Below are 8,222 nucleotides of genomic sequence, written 5' to 3'. Positions count from 1 at the left end.
GATGTAATCCCAACAATGACATTTCCAAGAACAAGGATATTCTCTCAGACGTGCCAGTGTAAACACTTCTAAATGAGACCTCTTTTATCCATCCTTCAGCAGCATTAGTTGACGAATCGCCTCTTCCATTTGCTACACGGCTAAAGTGGAGAGAGTCCTTTAGGTAACAACTCATGACTTTAAGAGAGGGAGGTCTTTTTTAATTTGTCTTTTTTCTTTTTCTTTTGTTTAAAATCAGAGTTTGTACTGCGAGCCACCTTTGCGCTCTGCTGCGGCTGAGAGAGACAATAAGTGACACTTGTACCTGAGCTTTTGTTCAGAATTATTTTTTTCTTATCGTGTCTAAAATGCCCCTGGCAAATCCCTGATGATTTCGGAGTGTTTTCAAATTAAATGTTACAAGTCTGTTCACTCTAGGAAAGGTTTGGCCATTAGAATGACTTTAATTGTATGTGTATGACATTTTGAGAGGCTTCAGGTTAGCGCTGTTGTGTGCTACAAAATCACAAATCCTTGGAGCTGTTGATTTAATTTATTGGATGATTTATGAGTTTAAATCTTTGGTTATAAAGTGACATTAAAGTATCCATCAGCAGCATTATATGGTGAATGCTGTATGATCTGTAGGTGACACCACATCTCAGGTTTTGGCAAATCAGGTCTTGGTAAATCATAACTCTTCCTGCAAGTCCCAAAAAAAAACCACACAAAAAAAAAACAGTAGAAATAGACACGTGCCTCATCTCATTAGCAGCCAACTGGCTTCTTTGCGGTTTAAACTTTAGAAGTCTTAGACTATACTTATTACTTATTTAACTTATGACTTACTGATGGCTGTTTGGTAAGTAACTTAAAGTAAAAAAGTAACTTTGGTGTAACTAACGGTCTGACATTAGAAAACTTTCTCCAGTTTTCTCTTTCTGTACATTTCAGTCAGACTTTGGATATCTTCATATTTTGTGATTTGAATTGCACATTCAATGATTCAAAGTCAAGGCAGAAACCATAATATATGATCAGTCTCCGATGTTGGATTTTGGTTGGAAATGAAAGTTGGAAACCCGACTGATGTTGGTTTCTGACGGCAACGCGATTTTCATTTTCAACCGCAGTACAACGTTGGAGATTAACGTCAATCTGACGTTGGATTCTGACATCAACCTGATTTTCATTTTCAACGTTGGGTTTGGTCTTCTAAATTCTGGAGCACACTAGCTTATAGATAACAGTAAGGCTAACATATTCATACTAAAAGCCAAAAAAATTTAAATAGGGCACTATTTGAGGGAACAGCCATTTGGGTGTCCGAAACCATTGTGGATGTTATTGAGTAAATTTATTCAATCTCACATTCAATCCCACTACTGGAACTGTGTTCTAGAAATTCATTTGATATTGATATGAGGGTAGGTAGGCAGGCATAGATTCAGAGGCATAAGGTACTGTAAGTATTACACACAACAATGCAACAAAAATAAAGTAAGAAAGTTGTGTACTTTGTCCACCTCTGATGATTAGTTAGTGTTTTTATTCATGTGGGGTCAAACAAGATTCCACATCATCCCGATATAAACCACCATACTGAACCTCAGGCAATAAGTACAATAATCAAAACAATTAACTACCTCATTAGAAGGAAATCATCATAACTGATACACAAGTCCAGTTTAAGATAGTGCCTGTGTTGTGGTAGTTTCTGCCTTGCTAGTCTAAGCTGATAATTACCATGTTCAACTCCACTGGAGTCCATACCATGATGGTAGCTGAACAAACTCAGGGTTACAGGATTAGTTTCGAGTTGACAAACGCAAACCAATCCAGCCAGTCTTTGTTGGTACCATGATGCTGATCATCAACTTTCTGCCAACCCAGACTTTTGATCCCTTTTGAGTTTAGGTGTGACATCAGTGGTACAGTGAAACTGCGATTCCTCTTCTGCAGAATATTATGAGATTGAAAAATATTACGAATTTAAACACATTTACACAGCAAGAAGAAAAGAGCTTTGACAAGTCTCTTGCTATAAGTGCAAGTAAAAGTTACGTTTATATAATTGATAGAGAATTGAACATTTAAGCTCACATGTAGTAATTTTTGTAGCTTTATCTATTGATTTTAAAGCGTATGTATATTACCTTTATAAATTCATATTCATTTAAAGTAAGTGCTTAATAGTGTTGTAGTACTCGAGTCTGAAGACCTTTTTTTTTTTTTGAAGGTCTTGTCTCTGTCTCGACCTTGTACATTTGTGTCTCGGTCTCAGACTAAGAGGACTCAGGATTTTATCTCAAGACCACAACTGCGAGGATATCACTAAATTGTTGGTGCATTATCTGATTTATTTGTAATTTGATGTAAAACTTTCTTATTTCTAATGTGATTTTTATTTTTTGTTTTATTTTTTTATTACTGTAGTGTGGGGTTCGAAATCAATGCAGGATTGTCTCAAAAAAAGTCAAATGCCCAGAATTAATACAAATGCCCACAAAATTCAAGATATGATTGCAAAAAAAGTACTTGTATGAGATTTTTTTTGTATTATAACATATGATATAATTATCCAATATCACAAGAGCAAGAGAGCTGTTTTCACAAATATGAGCATGATTGCAAATGTGATATTGATTTTATACAAATGTTCAATAAACAAGAAGTTAATATTAAGTGACTTAAATTATAGACACATTTTTGCAAAAAAATTGTTACTAAATGAATCAGGTGCTTTGAACAAATGAGTTGAATAAAAGATTCCGTGACTCACTTAAGTGTTTTGATTTCAGTTTAATATTTAAAAGTAGACCTATCATTTTATTTTCCCATCACATTTCTATATTCAAAATGTTATTTTTGAAACATTAATTTCAACATTATCAAGGTGTAATTGTACCAATTCAGATGCAACTTCTGTGCCACCTCTGCAACACAAAGATGAATTTTCATTGTTGGTGATTTGATTGGTAACAGCTCTATAGTGTCTTATTGTTCTAATTGTATTTATTGATTAAATATAAGACATTTCCACAAAGACACAAAGTCTTGGTCTTGTCTTGGTCTCAACACACTCTGGTCTTGGTCTCGACTTGGTTTCGGTTTAGGTGGTCTTTAGTAATTTAGAGTAGAAACGGGGAGTGACTTTATTGCATCGGACATGTGTCTCTTTGCTCACAGCTGATTGGTTAAATTTTGGTTTGAGATACCTAGAACAGGCTTTGTCCCAATTTAAAGACTGCATCCTTCGAAGGGCATGAAGGTTGAACTGAGCGTTGTTAAATGGGACGGTCTAGCCTACAGAGGACTGTTCTTGACGCCTATAGCAATTGTGACAGTTGCAGTAACGTTTGTACTGGACTTAAAAAAGTTATATTCAACTGCCTTAAAACAAAACAGGATTTACAAACTGTCTAAATATATTCACCATGGTCCATAATATAGAATATAATAAACTATATACAATCGCATCTTAGTAAGACGTCAACGTTTGAACCGCTTTAAACTTATTTTTTTAAATAATTTTTACATTTGTATCATTACTTTGAGTAAGTTGAAACCCAAACTTGCATTTGAAAGTGTAAATTAGCAAATTAGCTAATTAGTACATTAGTAAATAAAATCCTGTCATCTCTGAGCCGCAATGAACTCTGGGGTACGCTGCACGCGAAGGGTCCATCTGTTGTATCCTTCATTTCACGGAAAACGAAGGGCGCATTTGGAGGCCGCATTTGAAAGAGCCTTCGAATTGGTACAGCCTTCGTCACGCCGCGGTCATTTACTATTAAACTATTAAAGTTACTATATAAGTTAAAAGCCGAGCCACTTTCATGGTGCCTAAAATCCAGGATTGGCGCAAGCTAAACTGAAACATTCGTTGGCCAACTGATAACCAGCTAGAAACCAGCTACCTTGTTTTAAAACACAGCTACCAGAGGTTAAACAGGCTGATATGAACAAAATTCTGTTTATCTCTAATTAACACAAAATTATTTTGTTTAAGGAAGTGTTTCCTTACCCATCCTTGACTTTAAAGTAAGTAAGTAAGTAAGTAAAATGTATTTGTATAGCACTTTTCACAGATAAAAAATCACAAAGTGCTTCACAACAAATGGAGGAATATACAATATTTATAAATATTCAATACATAATCAAAAATGAATAACAAAAGCAAAAAATAAAACAGAAATACACATAAGACCGGCCTAACCACCCTACGGTCTAGCTAAAAGCCTCTTTAAATAGAAGAGTAAACACTTTAACTGTGTTTTAAAATTTTCCACTGAATCCAAGCAGCGTATGGAAAGAGGCAATGCGTTCCACAGCCGGTGCCACAGCTTGAAACGAACGGTCCCCTCTAGTTTTAAAATGTGTGTGGGGGGCAACTAAAAATCTCTGACCTGTTGATCTCACACTATGTGAGGACGTACGCAGCTGTATCAGGTCAGAGATGTAAGGGGGCGCCTGTCCTTGTAGGGCTCTAAAAGTAATAACCAAAATTTTAAAGTGCATTCTAAATTGCACTGATAACCAATGAAGTGAAGCTAAGACAGGTGTGATGTGTGTCCTTTTACTGGTGTGGGTTAAAAGCCTTGCAGCAGAATTCTGGACAGTCTGGAGGCGACAAAAATCTTTCTTATTAAGACAAATAAAAAGACTTACAATAGTCTAAGCGAGATGCAATAAAAGCATGAATGATCATCTCCAATTCGGCCTTTGACACCAAGGCTCTTATTTTAGAAATGTTCCTTAATTGAAAAACAGTTTTTAATAAGTTGATTCGAGTGTTTCTCCAAGGACATGGAAGAATCAAAAATAACACCTTAGCTCCTGAGACTCAGCTGGACAGACGAGCCTAAGGCACCGATATGTTGTTTTATCTGAGGGATGCTTTGCTCAGGGGCAATGATTAGTGTTTCAGTCTTCAGGAGTAAAAAGTTATCATTTAGCCACTGCTTAATACTACTCAGACAGTTGATTAAAGAAGACAGTTTATAGAGCTCAGTAGGCTTAAAAGAGCAGTACAACTGAATGTCGTCTGCATACAAATGATAAGAAACATCAGTAAACCGGCCGATTATCTGTCCTAGAGGCAGCATGTACAGAAGGAAAAGAATCGGTCCCAGGACAGAACCCTGAGGTACACCACTCGACAAACCTGCAGTATCTGACATGATCTGATTAATAAAAACACTAAAACTTCTACCGGAAAGGTAAGAGGAAAACCATTTTAAAGCTGATCCAGATATCCCTACTAGATCCTGAAGTTTATTAATCAAAATATTATGATCAATAGTGTCAAAGGCAGATGTAAGGTCCAATAAAACTAACACTGTATGCTTCCCAGAATCAGCTGACATCAAAATATCACTCGAAACTTTAATTAGTGCAGTTTCCGTAGAATGTTTTTTTACGGAAACCTGACTGATATTTGTCAAAAATATAATTTATCTCTAAGAAAGTAGTAAGCTGCTCTGCTACCACTTTCTCTAAGATCTTAGCCATAAAAGGGAGTTTAGATATAGGCTATAATTGATGGGTTGCGATGGGTCTAAACTGGGCTTTTTAAACTGTGAATGTGTTTCTTTTAACTCAAATTAAACTGACTATTATTATTCATATTATATATAATTATACATTATATACTAAATGCATATATATATATATATATATATATATATATATATATATATATATATATATATATATATATATGCTTCTTTCTTTTTTTTTACAGGGTTTTAGGTATGTTATGATGCTTGTAATATAAAAAATGGACCTTATTTCAGTACTTTTTCTAATTTACTGACACTGTAAATTTGTAATTAGTTAGACTTTAAAAAAGCATGCAAACCGATTGCCTTAAAAAAACAAGTGAAATAGGAATAGTATGTGGTACTGACAAATGCTTAGTTAGTAATAGTTCACTTATACTAGAGTTCTAGTAACTAAAAAAGAACTGTAGTGAGTAACTTACTTGACAATTTACTTTAAGTAAACTATAATTGTTACCATTGTTGTGTTTTGCAGGCTGAATGTTGAAGTCTGTGTGACTCAAGCATGATCAAGTGCAAGATTGTCAGAAATATAGAGGGATTATATAAACCCAATTAAAAGTTTCACAAGGTGTTTAGGACATAAGTGTTAGCAACTAAATTATAAAAGATCATTAATTGACATGAAATATAGTTATGTTACACTTCATTCATACATACATACATATATTACTTCTCTTCCTTTTGAAACCAAATAACTGATTTCTTGTTGCATCGCTGCATCAATGGGAAGAGAATTACAATAATATAAATTAAGTTTATAAGTGCCAAACCAAAGGGATCACTAATCACCACAATGGTGACTAAAACATTTTAGGAAAATCAACACCAATTTATGAAGTCAGCTTATGTGATGTTCTCTAAAATTTTTCAGTTGTATTGACAATTCAACATTCAAGATGACTTTGGGAAATGAGTGAAAAGTCCATTAAAGGGGGGGTACAATGGTGTTTCATGTATTCAGAGTTGTTTACAGTGTTAAAGAGATGGATTCTCATGCTTAACATGGCCAAAGTTTTTAAAAAATATTTTGGACGAATAACGGAGAATTTCTGTGCCGAAAATCTTACTTCCGGGTTGGTACAAGTTTCGGCTGGTTTTTTTTCGACCGTGGATCTAATGACGTAGACCAGAGTGGAACTCCTTATATGAGCATTTCTCCCAGAAAAGCTCGCCCGTGCACACGTCGACCAGAGGAGAGCGAGACCGCGCACATCAACGCGCTTCAACAGGAAATCATCGGCAGCGTGTCTCCAAAGTGTGTTTTTGGATGTGAGGGAAAGCTTACCATGTTCAGCTTCCCAAAGAACCCAGCGTTAGGAACAGTGGATGCAACGATGAATGTTTTATAAACAAAGCCCAGATCGACGGATTCTCTCTATGGCTCTGGCTTCGCCCACACGGCCCGCCTCCAGACGCTCGGTTTTTTCCGGAAAGACTCGGTACAGCTTATCTTTCTTTTATAAATATAATAAAACTAAAGACTTTTTGGAGATATGAAGGATGCAATACTACTCTATAGGTACTCAAGATTAACAGGAGATTGAGTGAAAATGAGCATTTCACCCCCCCTTTAAGAATTTCCCTGCCTCAAAAACCGCTCTCAAACCAATCAATTGATCTTAACTTGGGTTTCCTGAGTAAACAAACCATAGTATGTTAATAGTACAAATTACTAGATTTTTACAATTAAGTTAAGACATTAAGTAAAGTTAACTAAAAAGTGTTAGTTAGAATCACTGTTGGATTTTACAGTGTACAATTCTACTATGTTCACACTATAATCTGCTAGATCTGCTTACTTTTCAACACTTTTAGAAGAAAACACACACAACCCTAGGTATTTATTCGAAACAGTGGCTAAATTAACAAAAAATAAAGCTTCAACACCAGATGTTTCCACGCAGCACAACAGTAATGACTTTATGAACTTCTTCACTTACAAGATTGATAATATAAGAGAAAAATGTATAACTATGCAACAGTCTACTACAGTATCGCATCAGGCAGTGCATTGTAGTCTCCCTGAGGAAAAATTTCATTCATTCATTGCTATAGGAGAGGAAGAATTGTCCAAACTCGTTAAATCATCTAAATCAACAACATGTATGTTAGACCCTATACCGACTAAGCTACTGAAAGAGATGCTTCCAGAGGTCACAGATCCTCTTCTTAATATCATTAATTCATCTTTGTCTCTAGGATATGTACCGAAAACTTTTAAGCTGGCTATTATTAAACCTCTTATTAAAACACCGCAACTTGATCCTACAGAATTAGTCAATTACAGGCCGATCTCGAATCTACCTTTTCTGTCAAAGATACTAGAAAAGGCAGTATCATCACAACTATGTTCCTTTTTAGAAAGAAATTATATCTGTGAGGATTTCAGTCAGGATTTAGACCGTACCATACTGAGACTGCTCTCATTAGAGTTACAAATGATTTGCTCTTATCATCCGATCGTGGTTGTATCTCTCTATTAGTGTTACTTGATCTTAGTGCTGCATTTGACACTATTGACCACAACATTCTTTTGAATAGACTCGAAAATTATGTTGGCATTAGTGGAATTGCATTAGCATGGTTCAAATCATCTGACCATTATCAGTTTATAGCAGTAAATGAAGAGATGTCATATCGATCACAAGTTCAGTATGGCGTACCACAAGGCTCAGT

The sequence above is a fragment of the Squalius cephalus genome (assembly GCF_949319135.1).
Source record: "Squalius cephalus genome assembly, chromosome: 11".
NCBI lineage: Eukaryota > Metazoa > Chordata > Actinopteri > Cypriniformes > Leuciscidae > Squalius > Squalius cephalus.
The sequence above is the reverse complement of the archived record's forward strand: the minus strand, read 5'-3'. Positions refer to the sequence as shown.